Below are 19,615 nucleotides of genomic sequence, written 5' to 3'. Positions count from 1 at the left end.
TGTGGTTTGGAGAGGAGGAGGAGATTGGAGTAGGTGGAAGTTGGCTTGAAGGAGAAATGAGTAGACTGAAAATTAATCAGGAATTGACTTGGTTATGAATAAATGGGAAATAGATTTGGGGATGGTTTTCCTATTAACCTGAGGCAAACAAATACATTTTTGAAGATTTTATTCAGAAGTGTTTTAGAGGAATTACTTAGCATGTTTCTGTGAAATGGGTTCACTGATGGAGCAGATAAGTTCCATGTGGTTTTGTGTTTTGCAGTTCACACCCACCTTGCCTTGCACTTAGGCTATTAGGCAAACTACTTGTCTTTTATTCTCACCAATTTGCAAACTACTTGTCTTTTATTCTCACCAATTTGCCTGATGTTTTTGTGACTTGCCTCTCCTACTGCAGTGGCCATTTTGTGAACAGACACACATTCACAGCAATCATTTTGTGGCTGCGTCCACAAACACACAATCAGAATTCCAAATATGCTGCCAAATGTTGGGAAGCCCTGTGCTAGTGTGATTGAATATTGGGAATGAGAACAGACAACTGGCACAACAAAACTGATGTCGATCTTTCCTAACAGTGAAATTACTTGTGAATACTTCCATTTGAGATGGCCATATTGCTGCACTGAAATTCCACAGTATTAAGGCTTTTGTGCCCTATGGCCCAAGTTCAGTTCTGTACCAGCGAGCAAATGAGTTTTGCTGCCAGCTGAACCCTAAAGTCCAAGCTGACACTAATACCTGCCTGCATGTTAGATCAAGGCCCTTTCCAAGAATAATTTTTTATATGCTGCTGCTGCTTTTTTTAAACTGGGCTACTGCACAAACAATTCATTCTACCGAGTGGTAAGTTCCACACCAATGCCATTTCTTAAGATGTAGCTCTGGATCCATAAACCAGCATGTCAAACTGTTAACGGACAGCACTGACAGGAGGCACTTCCGAAAGCCTCACGTCGCAGCGCTTGCTCCAGCTTTCTGACGATGCTGGCATTTAGACCTAGTCCATTATCTGTGCCTTGCACCATGTACTATTAGTTTCATATTGAGCTTTCTTTAGGAAACAGAAGAACTGAATCAATTTCTTGGGAGGATAAACTTGCAGCTACAAGGAGGTGGTGTTGGGGGGGAGCTACAATTATACTTTTCATCCATGAAAGGCAAATCAGATGGTACAGAAATCCCAGCAGAAAACACAGATTAATTAAAGTCTGCATTTTCTAAATCTGTTATTCAACTCAATGCAGCTGTTTGGTGTGTGTGTTTCGTAATTATTCCTTTGCTGTGATTCTCATTGTATGTTCTTACTACTGATGTGCTGTTAGAAAAGGACCTTGCACTAAAGGGTCTTGTCGGTTGCTGAGAACATACATGCGAGAGGATGCACAAGAAGGCATGACAATTAAATTTGTTTTCCTGTGTCACCTCAAGCTACATGACAGCAAGGTTTACCATATTAGTGGGTGCATGAATGCTGCAATTCCCTTTTGCAAACTCATGGCAGCAAGAATGTCTCATTAATATATTTACCCTGATGCAGTTGTGTTAAACTAGCATTGTAATTTTGGAAATGGCTGTTATGCGAAGGTTTCCATATGTCTGCAATTTCCCAGACATAGCTGGAATACTGCAGTCGGAAACCGATGTTTAGATGTTGGCATTTCCTTTGCTAAAAAAAAAGCTCAAAAACTTTTGTGTTGTTATGCAATTGTGTCAAAATGAACCTAACCAGGAGTCAGCAAACTGTCTAGGCTTGGTAACCAATAAGCATTTCTTCTAGACAGTGAGAATAGAGTAAAAGTGCCTGACTGAGCATGCACAGAGTGCCTTCCCTTTCCTGCATCCTTCCCTCTCTAAGACATGGACAGAAACTTGTAGGACAAAAAAAGCATGTCTCTTTTTAGAAATTAAACATTGTGTCTTCCTCCTTAGCAAGTATACTATTCTAATTAAATTAGCAGTGTCAATGTGCACATCACCAAATATGTTTAACTTACTGATGTTTTGTTGACCATCATGGTCATATCAACCACAGAAAAAATATATGCACTAACACAATATAAAAGAACAGCACCAACCAAAATATAATGTTACATTACTCTATACTACTACTGGGAGGGACATGGGTGGTGCTGTGGGTTAAACCACAGAGCCTAGGGCTTGCCGATCAGAAGGTCAGCGGTTCGAATCCCCGCGACAGAGTTAGCTCCCATTGCTCTGTCCCAGCTCCTGCCAACCTAGCAGTTTAAAAGCATGCAGTGCAAGTAAATAAATAGGTACCACTCCGATGGAAAGGTAAAGGGTGTTTCCATGTGCTGCTCTGGTTCGCCAGAAGCGGCTTAGTCATGCTGGCCACATGACCTGGAAGCTGTTCGCCGACTCCCTCGGCCAGTAAAGCAAAATGAGCACCCCAACCCCAGAGTCGTCCATGAATGGACCTAATGGTCGGGGGTCCCTTTACCTTTTATACTACTACTACTACTACTAATAGTAATAATCCATGTTTTTTTTCTGGAGGGAAGCATGGGTACGCATACCCCTAAACATTTTGTGAATCAAGAAACTGAATCTTTTTTTTAAAAAAAAATAGTTTCTTCTCTAGAATGGTGAACCATCAGTTCCATTGCTACCCCCAATGGTGGCCTCATTTCCTGTCACGGTGTTTCCTGAGTTTCAGACAGAAGCGAGTGTTTAATGAGAGTACCCCTAAAACATTTTTTTAAGGAAAAAAAAGCACTGATGATGATGATGATAACAATAAAGGTTAAAAAATGAGAAAATATCTAAATATGAAAGGTGAAAGGAACCAACACATTAAAATAACACACATTGCAATTCACAATATTAACCTTACTAACATTTCTCCTCAGCTTTTGGGCAGCTGCTGCAAATCTCACGACTGTGTCACCAAATTGTCAGAATCAAACAACAAATATGTGATTTCCCCTGGATCACCACCACTATCAGATCATAATACTTAAAGTCAGAATAAACCAATTAGAAAGCAGACAACTACAGTGGTGCCTCGCAAGACGAAATTAATTTGTTCCGCAAGTCTTTTCGTCTTGCGAGTTTTTCGTCTTGCGAAGCACGGTTTCCCATAGGAATGCATTAAAAATCAATTAATGTGTTCCTATGGAAACCGCCTTCAGACCAGGTCCGGGGACAGTCTGTCCCCCGACCTCTTCTGAAGGCGGGCGGGGGGCAAAAGTCTTTGCTCCCCCCGCCTGCCTTCAAAAGCCGTCCGGGGGCTTTTAAATCGCCCGGGACAGTCCCGGGGTGATTTAAAAGCCCCCAGGAAGGCAAGCAGGGGGGACAAAGACTTTTGCCCCCCGCTGGCCTTCAGAAGAGGTCCCCCATGCCTGCCTTCCCGGGAGAGCGGAGAAACGCAGCGCTCTCCAGGGAAGGCAGGCAGGGGGGAGCAAAGACTTTTGCTCTCCCGGGAAGGTAGGCAGGGGGAGCAAAGACTTTTGCCCCCCGCCGGCCTTCAGAAGAGGTCCAGGACCTCTTCTGAAGGCTGGCGGGGGGCAAAAGTCTTTGTCCCCCCTGCCTGCCTTCCCGGGGGCTTTTAAATCGCCCCGGGACTCTCCCGGGGCGATTTAAAAGCCTCCGGACACCTTTTGAAGGTAGGCGGGGGGGAGCAAAGACTTTTGCCCCCCGCCCGCCTTCAGAAGAGGGACCTCTTCTGAAAGCGGGCGGGGGGCAAAAGTCTTTGCTCCCCCCCGCCTACCTTCAAAAGCCATCCGGGATAGTGGGAAGCGCTTCCCTGCTATCCCGGACGGCTTTTAAAATGCTGGCGGTGAGGAGCAAAGCCTTTCGGCCCCCGCCGGCATTCCTGGACCTCTTCTGAAGGCCGGAGGGGAGGGAAAGGCTTTGCTCCCCATCGCTAGCATTTAAAAGAGGTCCCCGGAGATTTCCCTTTGGGCTTTCTTCTTGCGAAGCAAGCCCATAGGGAAATTCGTTTTGCGAAGCGCCTCCAAAACGGAAAACCCTTTCGTCTAGCGGGTTTTTCGTCTTGCGAGGCGTTCGTCTTGCGGGGCACCACTTTACTCTCAAAAGCCCATTTCTAGTTTTTCCCTAAATCCCACCTAGTTCCATTTGGGGCTCCTTCCACCTGGGAATGGGTGAGAAATTTCATTCAGTTCACATTTCTAATTAACACTTTCCCAAACATTGTGCAAACACAGAGATTTGGCAAGATGAACTCCACACCTACCTAGAATGTTAAGCCTGTCCGGATTGTATCCTGGGACTATGATGATGCTTCTTGATTACCTAAATTAGGAGAGAGTGAGAGAGAAAGATGTGTGTATTTAGAAATCTTTTGAGTTTTGTGTGGCTAAAATGCAGCCTACTGTCAAAGGCGAAAGACACACCTGTTGCTCCTCCCACTTTTCCTTCTAGCTCCACTCACTTTTGCCTTTGGCCCTGCCCACCACTGGCATGTGTCCCTCTGGAAAGTTCCCCTTAAGGAAGTGTGGTGCTCAGGATGAAAAAGGTTCCCCATCTATGCCAGTGGTTCCTATACTTTCTGGGGCCACTGTCCCCTTGGTTCCATAAGCTCGTCCCCAGTGCCTCCTACGCTACCATATGAAAGCCATATTTAGTTCCAATTGCAAAAAAGGTGTGGTATAAATAAATAAATAAATAAATAAATAAATAAATAAATGCATTATTTAGAATAGCAGTTTGCTTGACCAACTAAAACTCAGAACTGTAACACTTAACTGCACATTTATTTAAAACCCAGTTAAAACTATTAGGTTTAATTAATTCAACTAAACTGATGAACTTGATCCAGCGATGCCAGCTCTTCAAAGTCTGATAGTCATTTACACCTTCAGCGGCCCCCTGCTGCCTCCATGCCTCTTAGCAGCCTCCCCAGGTAATCTCAACTCCTGCCTTTGGAACCACTGTTCTACATTATCAACCTTGCTCAAACAGGAATCTTTCAACTCATTGTTTAAAAGCAGCAGAGTGCTGTTCATAGAAAAATATCATCATCACCAGGAATGCATTAAACACACACACACACACACACACACACACTTTGAACCAAAGCTCTGTCTTCTTTCCTTCCTCTTTAAAATAAAATAAAAATATACATCCATGATCAAAGTAGAAAGCAGCCTGTTTTGTTACTGAAGGAGGTGAAATTGCCACAATGTGAACATTGTCTCAGATGCACCCAGTAATTCAATGCTATCACTAGCCCTGACACAGCTGTTCACCCCCTATGGAATGGAATACTATACTCTATCACACATCTCTTTCTTTCTTTCTTTCTTTCTTTCTTTCTTTCTTTCTTTCTTTCTTTCTTTCTCTTTCTTTCTAGAACAGGCAAGAAAGAAGAGCACTCGCCTCATCTCCTTTTTTCAATCCTCTTAGTGCAAAATATAATCAGCATTATCTAATAGCAATGATAATATTAACAATAAAATTACTTCTTGGTGTAATATGTAACATCTGTTAATTATCCACGTACTGAGTAATTGCATAACCCATAAAGGATGCATCTCCCAAAAAACCCCCAGTTTCTTGCTATTGGGCCAACTGGGATGGGGGGGGGGAGGTCTGCACCTTGAGCCAAAAGCTAACAGCTTGGTATTGTTATGAGTCGTGGGTGTATGGGTTTGTAGGTGCCAGATCCTCTTAAATTCCTGGGTCCAATGTGAGTTATTTTATTTATTTATTTATTTATTTATTTATTTACTGAATTTATATACCGCCCTATACCCAGAGGTCTCAAAGCGGTTCAGTGTCTGGAGTGTTAAAACTGGCTGCCAGACACTGGATTTTGCAAAGTGTTAAAATACAGGTGAAACCAGCTTCTTGTGTTCAGGAAATCACCTGGGGAAATCAGCCAAAGACAAAGCCACAGGGAAGGTCATGGGCCATTAGGAAAGCCAGAGAGAGGAGACGTTGCCAAGGGCTCCTGGGAAGCGCCCCTCCTCCAGCTTTGAGTTTGTTAGCAATAGTTTAGAATTGCAGATGGCAGGATGAGCTTGAGGTGGGGAGGTGACAGTCTATTAAGCACAGCAAGATGGAAGCAGAGAAAGAGAGCCATGGCTGGTGTCTGTTTGAATCCAGGGCTGCAGCTATGGGAGAAGCAGGAACTTCTTGAAGTGTAATGCTATATACCCCTTCAACTTAGGCTCAGGTTGTATATATAACCAGGGTGTAAATAAACCATAAAGACACAACAGTCTCAGCTATGCCTCATTTTCCAAAAGGAAACCCTGGGTAAAGCACGCCTGGAACCCCTGGAATCTCACACCGCTCAGAAGATTGGGGTGGCATGTAACAATATGTTGGACTGAAGTCTGCAGTCTCTACGGCAATGGCTAATCCACACAGAGGCAAATGGCAAAAAGAGCACAGCACCCCATTGATGGCAGCAGACCTAAAACCCAAACAACCGTGGTAGCCCAATCTGGGCAGCAAATCTGGACTGGGAGGAACAGGCAAGAACAACAGAGGGAGAGAGGGCTGTCATCCAGAGCAAGGGGAAGGAAAAGATCCAGGAGTTGCAGAATGGAGCCTTGGATCCAAAATAAGATATGTCTAGGGGGCTACATATAGGGAAGGCATACTACTCTACTGACCAGGAAATAAGATTCAACCTGAAGAAATCATGTAACAGGGACTATGCTCATTTAATTTCTGGTTGGGTCATTTGACTGACAAGATGTTTGGTATCTTATATATTTGTAAATCACTTACAAGTCCTGTGAAAATGTCATGGAGGGGATAGGTGGGTCCCAAGGAGGAGGGGAAGATGCGGAGCTAGATGACCTAGCAGGGCGGTGCATGGAGGCTTGAACAGGGCTTCTGTTCTAGAGCAGCATGAGTTTAGAGTGTTGGACTAGGGCCTGGGAGACCAGGGTTCAAATCCTGACTGTACCATGAAGCTCACTGGGTGACCTTGGGCCAGTCACTGCCTCTCAGCCTAACCTACCTCACTGGGATGATGTGAGAATTAAAGGCAACTTAGAGCTCCTTGGAAAAAAGGCTGGGATATAAGTTCAATAAACAACAAATAGAAAACAACATTCTGAAAGAGGCAGGCCAGAGCGAAGGAACAGAACTGAAAAGCAATGGGGGAGTTATGACTGTAAGGATAGAGTACTTTCCATGCAGAGAACCTTCCATAATATTCTATTAATGCATGGTGAAGTTTTAATAAAATGAATCATCAAGCAGTACCATTCTGATCTCTTTCCTCCAGCCAGAGCTAGTTTAATTAGCTCAAGATCATTATACAAAATGGGGAAGGTGGGTGGATTACTAATACAGCCATTCCCCACCCCGTTTATTGATAAATGACATAGGCTTGTCACCTAAGTTAATCTCTTACAAAAACTGAACTGGGCATAATTTTTTATTTTTTCTCTCCTCTCCCCTTAAAAAAAAAATTCATAGTTCTATCTCACCTACCAGGTTGGTAAATCAGAAAACTTACAATCCTCATCTTCATTATCATTACACGCTTCTGAAAGAACCTAAAATGCATTGTATAAGAATTACAAACCACTTCACATATGGCCCGTGTACAGCTGTTTGCCACAATTGGGGGGCCTGCATTTCCTCTCTCTCCCTCTTTCCGTGACATTCAGTGACACAAAACATGTGAAGCCATCTCCACCTGCAGGAGCAGAAACCAATTAAAGGTGTCAAAATGCATGATGAGACATCCTCAGATCACACCACGAACCTTGATGGGTGTCATGTACCCAGAGGCTGGCAGTGACCAGAGAATAGTGTTAGAGGCTATGGTGTCACCAGTTAAGAAGCCAGGCTGGGTACTTTGATCTGAGCCTGGTGCTGCTGAGCAAGGGACCACCGAACCCAAGGCTAGTAGGCAACAGTCTACCAAGCCTTATTCCACAGAGTATTAAGGTCTGTGTAGGACCGACGTCAGAGCCCTCACAAATGCCTTCCATTCATTGTGAGGAACTGAATGCCTTCTACAGGACACCACCAATCTAGGGGAACAGGTAGCATACCAGAGATACAGAAGACATGCTCATCTTCAGGCCAAAGGGTCAACCCTTTAAGGCAGTGGCCCCCAAATTGGTGATAATGCCCCTTGAGAGCAGTGGAATTACCAAGGGGTACTATAAGGAAAGGTGGGCAGGAGGCACTAGAGGTATAAATGTCTATCAGATTTAGAAAAACTGGTATCATTGGATCAAGTTCACCAGTTTAGTTGAATTAATTAAACTAAATACTTTTAGCTGGATTTTGACTAAATGTGTAATTAATTGTTACTGCTTTGAATTCTATTGTGTTATTGCCTTCCTTAGTGGGTTGTGCAACTCACTGTTCTGAATAATGCTTTCTATAGGGTAGGCTGGGGGGCGTGGGGGCATGGGGATTGAGTTCATGGAACCAAAAGGGTTCTTTGAAAAAAAATTAGGAGCCACTGCTCCAAGTTCCCCATAAGGGGGCACAGTCTAGGCGAAGAGATGGGAGAGGCTCACAAGTGCTCAAGTCACTTCCAGCGCTAGTTGCTGTCCATGGTGCTGCAACAATGGATCTGCCTTGCTCTGTGGGCTCCTCCACAAGACCAGACCAGGGCAATGCAGGAGAAAAGAGCAAGTGAACCAAACACACTGGCTATCATATAATTCTGTCCTAAAGAAGCCATGAGAAAGACGTAAGGAGGAGAAAGGAGACAGAGAAGGGAAGCTAGCTAGACAGCAAGAGGACCACAAAATTAGAAGAGGGATGGGAAGAAAATCTAGAGTATGCAAAATTACTAAATTGGGAGGGAGAGATAAAATGAGTTGTAATAGCAGGATTCTCAGGAATCTATGTTTGTTTGCTTTCACCTTCGGGGGGAATGAAAATAATTATTTGATTAAGTTTAGCTATTACAATCTGATCTCTGTCTGTACATTTATGTGCGCGCACAGTGCAGCATTGTATTTGAGCAGCCTGGTAGGCATGTATAATATGCATGCAATGTGGGTACGAGTCAGGGATAAAGGCTAACTGAGGAGGGGGGCACAGAGAGAAAGAGACTGTGAATCAGACGACAATTAAGGTTCAGCTAATGTTTGCATCCAAATGCCAGGACTATGGAATGAAAAATCACATGATGCAGCAGTGCCTGGTGGGGCAGGGGGAAGAGACCACCTGGGAATTTCACTTACTTGGCCCTTGAGTTTCATGATGGAAGAAGGGTGTGTGTGGTGTGTGTATGTGTGTGCGTGTGTATGTGTGTATGAGAGAGAAAGGAAAAAATGAATTAATGCATGTTCTGGGAGAACTCTTATTTAAATAACCAGGAATTCAGCAGCATGAAAGCTCAGGTTGCAAAAGCCCTATCCTGGCCTTTCAATCCCTAACATAATGTGGGAAAGTGGACTCAAGCACAATAGCTCCCTCCCACACACACATCTTCCATTACCATCTCCATCACCCTCCAAGAATTGGAGTTATTGCTCCTGAAGCAGGGCACCCTTTCTACATGCATAAGATCCTTACAAGATCTAAAGCTCTGATCTTCTGCATTTCTCAAATATGCAGGGAGCCTACACAACTCCTGCAACACCTTTGCCTCCAACAAAGGGTTAACCCCTAGGGTTGGGGGGAGTAACCAAACTTGGATTCAGCTGAGAGAGATGGATTTATGAGAATGGTGACGCTCCGGACACTCATTCCTGGTCGCTCATTCTCAGATAGCAGGCAGATTTACAGCACCTGCTTATCTGGTTGGCAACCCTTCAAAGCCATTCTAAGACTTCAGCAATTAAAGCAATCATCCAGCTGTGCCATAGAGAGAGGGAGACACCTGCCTTTTTATCATTTCCTGCTCTGGGTCATGGGAAGTTACAGCTAAGGAGTCTCAGAGTTGGCTGACTTGGACAAAGATGTCCAGCTGTATAAAACCCATCAATCAATCAAGGTCCCCGGCTAAATCCTAACTAGCATTCTGCTTCCCTTGTTCGATACTTACAGCTGGACTTGGACTCTGCACCCATTTCTCATGGGGCAGTGGGGAGAGAATGATGGTGAAGTATTAGGGTTAGTTAAAATAGATTGTTTTATTGTACCTGCTCTTCCCCATCAAGATGTCTAGAGCTTGCAATCTTTTATGTAACTCTTTTATTCTATTGAGCAACAAGATCTTTTGTAGCTGCTATTTTTGTTCTTTAAAAAAAATATTTGGGTTTATAGAGGAAAATACAAAACTTAATATCAAATATCTTTTCCTCCTTTTTTTTTGGTCCAAACTAAGCCTATTTCAAATCTTTAAATAAATACGTATTCTTTACCTGCTGGTTTGGTCATGGTTTGACTTGCCATGATCTGAATCTAGTGTCTGGGCCTAAACTTGGGCTATTGCACAACAAGTTAGTGTTGAAGAGTGTTGAAGAGTGAACTTCTGGCCCGTGCCCAAGAATCTCCTAATAATTGGATCTATTGATTGGGCTTCCCTCAGACTTAAACTGGAGAAGATGGGCAGCAGCTTTCAAACAGGGAAAACTGGAAAGGGATGTCACCAGCATCCTAGTCTGACAACCATGGATCTAAAGATCTGCAGAGGATGGGTGGGCCAGAATGTTGAAACAAAGCTATTATACTTGCAAGGAATGAAAGAAAGCACAGCAGAGGTAACTAACATGGTGCCCTCCAATTCCCACCATCTCTGGCCATTGCCCATGCTGGCTGGGGCTGATGGGAGTTGGAGTCCACATTGGCTCCTTCTGCTAGAGAGCAAGTTCCAGTAAAACTGTGGCAGTTTTAGGTCAAGATCCTGGAAACCTTGGCAGTTGAAGTTCTGGATATATATAACAATCTGTAAAATTCAGGAACAAATTATAAGCCTTAGTGTAACTTCATTAAGCAAGATAAACTCGCTTTGATGATCATGTGTTAAAGGAGTTTCTGCCTCTGAATGCCTTAACGAGAACATAAAAGGCATCTGCAATTTCCACTGCATTCTATCTCAAAGTCAACTCGGCAAATGTCACTATGCTAACACTGTTTCTCTTTATTGGGTGTGTTATTTAATAATGACAGCAAAACACTTCTTCGTTCCAACTCTACAGAATATAAGAGCACACAGTTGCAGAGCTACAATGGATTAATTTGCACAACTATTGCTTTTTTGTTGTTATCTGACACATATTCAGAGTTGATTTTACTAACTGATTTAACTGACTTAAAGGGGACTTGCTTGTCAGATGTATAAAAGGGGCTTAAAAACACAAAGAGTTGCTTTCTAAAAGACATACACACAGAGAAAGCTTGGTGCTGTTAAATGAGTACATTCCAGACCTGCAAGCACCTGGTGCAGACACCTGCTGCTGCAAAGGACAGACTAAAACAAGTGCAGGTGGGTTGACCAAACAATGGAACGCCACACAAAGAACCCATACAGTTCAGTATCTCTTTTCTAGTGGGTACTGATTAATCCAGTTTACTACTGGTGTGAAGGGTGGGAGGGGCTTGCAGTTAGGGAAAGCCCAAATTGTATATACACTATATGCATCAACCATTTGGTCTTAAGGCTGCAATTTACCAAATTCAATTGAAAAAAATCTCAATGAACAGTGATGAAGACTTGGAAAATGGGCGCACATGAACAGAAGATTTTGCTCACTGAAGCAAGCATGCAGATCCTCCAAATGATGGAGAATGCATATAAGTAGGCAATATCAAATGGGTAATGTGCACACTGACCAGCAAATGAACCTATTATCCACATTTCCTGGTCAATGTGTGAAACTGATACTGAGGCTATGCAGATGAGTCAGGCACCATCCAAGGCATCGTCACATCCTTCATCATCCATAATGACTAGGCAATATTTTCAGAATCCTTTGTCAATGGTGCCATTTCATACTTATTAGGTATTAGGGCATGTCATTTTAGGGGGTGTAACTTAAGTTCTGCAATTTTTTTCAGTGATGGGTCTTAAAAATAGGTTTTTCAGGTGTGAGGAATTCAAATCTGCTATCACGTGCTATTTTGTGATTGGACAACATTTAGCTTGGTAAGTCTATGTTTGATGAAGAAGCAAATAAACTGCTTTTGGAAAATCAAACAATTTTAATTTCTGAAAATGTCAGGTAATGCTTAATAATAATGATGATGATGACTTGGCAATAGTTTTTAACTATTTACTGTACTTTTCAATGTATAACATGCTCCTTTGTATATGACGCCTACTTGGCGGGACTCCAATTTCAGAAAATGGCCCAAAGGATAGGAGTTGTTGAGCTTTTGGGGGGAGAATTGCCCAGAGTTATTGAGCTTTTTGGGGGGGGATGCAGCAAATCACTAACCTGATGGTTGCAATTGCTCGTCCCGCTCGTTAACGATTGCTCGCGTCTGCTACAAGCGTCTACCCAATCGCCAACAGTGGAAGTCTACAGCAAGCACAATTGCCACAGCGGCAGCCAATCCTCAGCAGTCCCTGACACACCCATTTCCCACAGCCAATGCAAAAAAATTCTTGCTGCAGTCACCAATCACACTACAAATCGCCAATGACAGTCTGGACTCACGGCTGCAACCAATCACCCATCACCCATACCCACAACCTGTGTATAAGATACCCCAGGTTTTTAAACCTTCTTTTTCAGTAAAAAAACAAACCACCTAGTCTTATACACAGAAAAGTGTGGTATACGCAATTTCAAATACATTTTACTTACCGAGCAAAACTAAATTAATTTAACCATTTTTTTTCAATTGCCAAGTCATACTACAACTTTTTAGCAACCTTCACACCCTAATTAGACATGCCTTCATGAAAACCTGCACAATCATTAGCAATCATACACATTTCACCAGGCAACCTACATGCATTATGGCACTGGGGATCTAGATTCTCAAAATAATAGCTTTATTCTTAGCTACTAAGAGTGTAACAGGGCAGTGGTCTGCTGAGTTGGGGTCTGGTGCTTCTACTTTCTCTGTTCAAAACTGCCAGCACTATTAAAATTCAACACCACACCACAGAACACAGCATGACATGTGAGGCTGTGGAGTGAGGAATGATGTATGGCCATGGACTACTGGAATAAAACACGGGGTAATTGCTTGAATCCATAAATGGTTTGAAAGTTCTCTAATACAACTCAGCCCAACTAACCCTTTAGATCATTTCACACAGACTACTGGCTTTGACCCTAGAAGTCTTTGGTGACCATTATGAATGCATGAGCTGCATGAACAACTAGATAGTATAAGACAGCTTTCTGTGCTCCTGAGTCAGATACCGTAATTCATCCATCTTGCTCAACAGTGTTGACACCAACAGGAGCAGTTCTTCAGGATTTCTGGCAGGAGCCAACCCTATCCTTACCAGGAGATGTTGGGAATTAAACCTGAAGCTTTCTGCACATGAAGCAAGTATTCTACCACTGAGCTACAGCCCTTCCCCAACAGAAACTCTGTGCTAAGTGCCAAAGGGAACTTTTGTTGTTTGAGACAGAGGGCATGTCCTGCCCGTCACCCAAGGTTGTTGTGGGGATTAAATGAGAAGGAGAAATAACAATGTATACTACCGTGAGCTCCTTGGAGAAAAAGGTGACATATAAATGCAATGAAATACATAATAAATGTTGTTGTTGCTGTGTTGTTGTTTTAAAAAACTTAGGCTGCACCTTTCGCAATTATTGTGACAGAGCCTGAAATAATTTTCTCAGGTGATTAGTATATGCAGAGTTAAATTTTCCCATCAAACCTGATTTAATTCAAGTTTAAAAAGGAGTTAGCAGGCAGCCTGTGCGTGTGAATAATTTGAAAAATGCTTAGATTCTTTGTAACTCAAAATTAAGCAGGTAGTGCCATACTCCTTAATGGAGAGGGGAGGAGAAGATGTAAAAACGAAAGGGTTGCACTATGCCTGGTTTTATGTCTGGAGAAGGGGCAAATGTGAAGGAAGAACACAGAGACAGACAGAACAGAAGAAACTATTGGATTTGGAGCGTTATTGCAGTGGCCGAATTCCCCCCCCCCCCTTAGATTATGCAAATCTAACAAGAGTGACATTGCTCCAGCTGAACTCACAAAATGTACCCTGCATGGTCTTGGGTGCGCTATGCTTTCAAACCAAAAGGCCTTTTTAATGTCTACATTTCTGGTTTTTTTCGTCCCCCATTCTCCACCTTCATTTTTAGTATAAATATTCTTTTTCCACCCCCATCAATTTCTTGATTTACATAAACACAAAATAAAAAAATAAAAATGATACAAGAGTACTGCAGAAATCAAGAGCAATTGTCTTTCTATCATCAATCATCACCATTTCTTCTGTCTCTAAATTGGATTTTATATCACAGGGCTGGATAACCTTATGTGCCCCCCCCCATCTAGTCCAGCATCCTGTTCTTACAATGGCCAACCAGATGCCTCTGGGAATCCTTTATTACAGCTCTGGGATAACAGAGTTAGGGGGTGCTCGAATCAGGAAATTAAAGAATGGTAGAATTTAATATTTGGAGTATGGGAGAGAAGGGGCCAGGCCAGGTATAGAAGTTGGCAAGAATGACAAAAGGTGCTGGAAGCAAGTCATTAATACATCAATGGAAACCATAATAGCAGCAAGAGGCACTCTGCTGGTGAGGGGAAGGTTACAAGAGGCGAGATGTCACACAGGAAAAATGTGTCCTTTTGAAAAACAGGCATCGGCATAAGGGGAGCAAGCAGATGGGGGGGTTGCTTGGAAGAAGGGTTCTTGGGAAACAGAAAGGAGGTAGGAAGAACGCCATGCACTGCTGTGAAGGCAGAACCAGGGGTGTAAGAAGGGGGGCAGGCCGCCCCAGGTTCCATGATGGAGGGGGTGACAAATTATCAAGAAGCAATTACTGCCCTACTAGGGCAGTTCATAAAAAACTTTTTTTAAAAAATGCCTCGTCCAAAGATCCAATCAGGGCCTAAATTGGGCTTTATTTCACCCGGGTAACAGACCCCCTCCCCATGCACATTTGCATACACACACAGAGACTAGAAGCCTCAATAGTACCCCTCTGGAGGCTTCACCTAGGGCAAAAATCCTGGCTAGCCCCCCCCCCCAGCTTCAATGTGAACCATTCACAGTGGGATCAGGTGTTAAACAGGGTTGTATTATTGTCCCAACTTTATTTATTATTTTCTCTATTTATTATGATTCTACACTTTGTCAAATGGAAACTCCCCACACCCAGTAGAAATCATATATCAAACAGATGGAAAGCTCCTTAATCTGAACAGGCTGAAAGAAAAGAGTAAGGTTACCTTAACTTCCATCATAGAACTTCAGTATGCTGATGACAACATAGTGTGTGCACGCTCAGAGGATGACCTGCAAACCATCCTAAATATCTTTGCAGAAGCTTACAAAAAGCTTGGTCTATCACTCAACATCCAAAAAACCAATGTGCTGCACCAACAAGCATAAAACAATTGCTCTGCAGTGACACAAATCCAACTCAATGGTGTAACGTTGGAAAGTGCTGATCACTTCTCCTACCTGGGTAGCTATCTTTCCACAAGGGCCGGCGTTGCTGCTGAAATCCAGCATTGCCTGAGCTCTGAGAGTACAACTTTCTCCCGATTGAAGTGTTTGAGGACTGGGACATTTGCAGGGAAACCAAAATGCTTGTTTACAAAGCTATTGTACTACCAACCTTACTGTATGCTTGTGAAACATGGACCATTTATAAACACCATCTCTAACTCCTTAAAAGATTCCATCAATGGTGTCTCCAAAAATTTTTACATATCACCTGGGAAGACAGGCAAACTAATGCCAGTGTACTGGAAGAAGCAAATATCATTTTGTTGCGGGTCCCTGATATTCTTAAATTCCCAAATATATACCGGTATATAATAAAATTTCCAAAAAAATTATAAACATGTACCAAATACTTTCAGAGTTCCCCAGCTATTAAGGTTGTCCTTAAAGATGACTATAAAACTTCAACTGGTTCATAATGCAGCAGCCAGGTTGCTGATTGGGGTTCCATTATGGGTGCCCTGGCGCCCCAAATTCTGTTACCCCATATCTGTAACATTATGGCAAAAAGAGGAAGGAGCAATATTGTGCTGTTGGGCCATAGCTGGAATGATCCTGCATTTATTTCCCTCTGCCATGATGAAATCATGACATGTAGAGTGTTAATTGCAACATCTAATAAGGTAGATTAGGACTGTCAGTCAACATAGTTTTGTTTGGTTGTTGGTTGCAATCTTCGTTAGTTTTCTTCTTTGTTGTAAAATAATCAATTCAGTTCTGCTTTTAAGATATATTTAGAACAGGTATTTTGAGAGAACTTAAAAGATTTCTGTAAAATATGAAGATGCATTTCTTTGTGCAAATGAGAATAATTTGCTACATAGACTTTCTCCCATTGTCTATTTGCCTGCAATTTCCACCTCATTTACTCTCTTTTTTCCCTGTGTCTCTACCCTTTTGTTTAGTCTTACATTTGGCATTCCTTTAATTTATATTTAGAGTTACCCGACACCTTTACATTAAAATCCACAATTCACATAATGCATGTTTCTCTGAGAGAAAGGATGCCTTAACGCTAATAACTGCAGATAGGACAGAAGGAGACAATAATCCTTGCCCCCCCCCATAGGTTCTGGAAAAGGGATTTCTAAACTATTGACAAGAGAGCCTTTTGAGGCATAGTGATACTGGTAGTCCCCAATTCTTACCATTCTAGGATGTGGGAGTGGATTTTTTTACAAAGCCTCCTTAGATGACCTGGTCAGTATGGGAACATCCACTCCCACACCCCAGCTATCCTCAAGATTGATATTGTAGATACCATATCAAGAGGAAGGCTGTTCTGCATGACAGGCCTTTAGTTTGGTGGCATCTGTCCTCTAGAACTTCTTCCCACTGCATATCAGACAGGTGCCATCTCCATTATCTCGTTGGTGCCTGCTGGAGGTCTTAGTTTCCCAACAAGCCTTTCCAAGTGCATATATACATGTCTGTCTGTCTATCAGACATATACATGTCTGTCTGTCTGTCTGTCTGTCTGTCTGTCTGTCTGTCTATCCATCTATCCATCCATCCATCCATCCATCCCAGTCTGGATTTAAACTTGTTTTTAAATCTGCTTTTTGTTGTTGGTGTTTTTCTTGTTAAATCATTTTGGAAATTATTCATAAATTAAGTGAAATATATACATAAAGGGCAAAGCCATTTAAAGGAAGAGAAAACTTTTGGGCATCTGACAAGAGTGCCACAGGCATGCCAGAAATGGGGGTAGGACAAGGGGGGAGGGGCTGAGCAAAATCAACATTCTGCTTCACTGTCAGAGCAAGACTGGTTTCTCTTTTTTCATATTTGGCTCCCTCTATAAAATAAAAGAGGGGGTGCTTCATGCAACCTTCCATTTATTCTACCCTGCTCTCCTTAGAACTGCACCAGCTGTTCTGTTTTATTCCCCAGGCAGGCCAATCTGCCCATTTTACTTAGCTTTTTAACAAAGCAGGGCGGGGGGATGGGGGACACAAAACAGAAACAATAATATGGTCAAAGACAGCATCCCACATGCACACATTTCCTTTATAAATCTTATTTTTTTGGCCACAGTAAGGCATTGAGAAATCCCATCTGTTTTGGTGTGTTGTACCTGTTAAGCGGTTCTACCTAAGTCCACACCTGGCCCCAAAAGATATTCCTGGAGAACCAAACCCATCTCTCTCTGTAGAATTCTCCCCACCCTTTCTTTGTATCACTCATAATTCCTGCTCAGAATACAACACATGGATTGCCTCAGCCAAGAGTCTGCCAATTCTGAGGGAAGGGAGACTTGGTTTTCAATCTACTTTGCTAAATTTTCAACTAATTGCTTTTTAGCACACTTCCTCCGCCAGTATCTTCACAGCTTAACATGGTCATTCCTCTGGGAGTCCCCCCCCCCTTCCAGAAAGAAAGTAAAATCTAAATACATTCCTGTGATGTAATTGCTATTGGCCTTTGTAACAGACACTTCCTCCCCCAGCAACAACTTTCAAAGTTTTAAGATTAATGAAAATCAGGAGGATAAACGGAGATTCTATAAACAGTTTAAGAAGCCAGAGAACTGGGCATGGTATAACCCATAAATAGTGTAGCTAGAAAACCCATTGTTCTAGGACAGTTCCCACTGTATTTTTCTCTATGAACATCAGATCTGGAAGGCACCCATATGGTGCTCTGTAGTGGGTGGACACTTCCATATGGAAGTATGGTGGACATACAAATGAACCACAATGGAAAGCAACTGGGTGTCGTCCCCCCTCAAAAAGAGCAGGTATGGTGGTGGCAATGGGTGCAGTTTACTAGCTTTAGCTGGCACAGCAATGATGTGATGCCTTTCCTGATCATTCCAAACCCTAAAAAGGCAGTGGTGTTGCACATCCTAAGTTCTCACATCCAGGAGATGGGAAAGTGGCCTGCCCTGGATGGATGCAGTGCTTCATCCTTCCTACACCAACCTATTCACTCACCTCAATGCAATTCAAGTTTGCCTATGGTTACCAGGCTACTAAAGAAAAACAAGTTAGGCTTAAACAGAGAATAAAGCACCACTTCTCAATATGCATATTCTGGGCAAAGCAAAACAAAAAACAACACAGTTGTGTCACACTCCACAAGTGACAGGAGACGAAAACTTTATATTTTCCCTTGAGAACATTCAGCAAGCTTCATGGTTCCTTTCTTGAATCACCAGGGATCTTCAGAAGCACACATTTCAGACATCAGCTATCCTTGTTTAACTCCCAAGTCAATTGGATATCATAAAAGGGATTCCAAGTTCTCCAGAAGCTTTCTGCACAAACATCTTTTCATTTTGGCAAATCCAGCCTTGGCCCCAGCATCTCAATCTCATGACTCACCCAGAAATTTCAATCAAGTAGAACTGGTAAAGTCAACAACCAAAATTTCAGTGTTGTGTGACGTGTCCCATGTGTTATCCATTAAAGGCACTTTATAGAGTGTTTCTCTGCAAACCCCAGTTCACTCCTCTCTGGAGGAAACTAAGGCCTCCAGAGAAAAACCTTGATGCAGAGCTTGCAACAGTGTGGAGATGAATTGCAATTGTGGAACACTTTGGAGATTTTGTGAAGAGTTGCAGGACTTTGTAAGCCACTGAACTCAGGACTTGGCATGTGGCGCCAAGCACAGACAGGACTTTGTATAAGCTCAGAGATGACTACTTGCAACATCTGTAAATAGTGTAAGTATAAAGAGATGTTAGTGTTGGCCTAGTAAAGATAACTGCTACACACCTGTTTCCTGAGGTGAGCTTAACCACTTTACTCAGCTTCTGTGGTGCGCGCACACAACTCAAAACAAGAAATATAATATTGAGTACCGTAACTGGTCTGGGGAACTGAGGCAAATATAGCAACAGTTAAAAGATTAAGTGCCCATTTCTGAGCAGGCCCTAAGTTCCCTTGCACATCATCTCTAACCCCCCTCCCCCATTTCCTTTAACCTAAACTTCAGCAGAGGGTCACCCCAAAACAGGGGGACGACAGATTAGTGCTGTCCTCTTAAACTTGCTCTCATAAGTGAAGTTTTAGAAACGGTTTTATGAGCCAAACTACCTATGGGTAGTCTTCTTGCATGCTTGAAAAGCCACTTCAGGAGGACAGACTGAGA

General features: G+C 42.7%; 1 protein-coding gene across 2 annotated transcripts in view; it reads right to left on the bottom strand.

The window, feature by feature from the left end:
• Nucleotides 1–19,615, bottom strand: part of NEXMIF (neurite extension and migration factor) — a 211,682-nt gene that overhangs the window by 72,131 nt on the left and 119,936 nt on the right. For both annotated transcript variants that reach the window (XM_081897762.1, XM_081897763.1), the window contains exon 3: nucleotides 4,220–4,278. The gene's annotated coding sequence lies outside the window, so the exon portion shown is untranslated. The remainder of the gene's footprint in view (nucleotides 1–4,219; nucleotides 4,279–19,615) is intronic.

This window comes from Podarcis melisellensis, assembly GCF_964234715.1.
Source record: "Podarcis melisellensis genome assembly, chromosome: Z".
NCBI classification, from domain to species: domain Eukaryota; kingdom Metazoa; phylum Chordata; class Lepidosauria; order Squamata; family Lacertidae; genus Podarcis; species Podarcis melisellensis.
The sequence above is the reverse complement of the archived record's forward strand: the minus strand, read 5'-3'. Positions and strand labels throughout refer to the sequence as shown.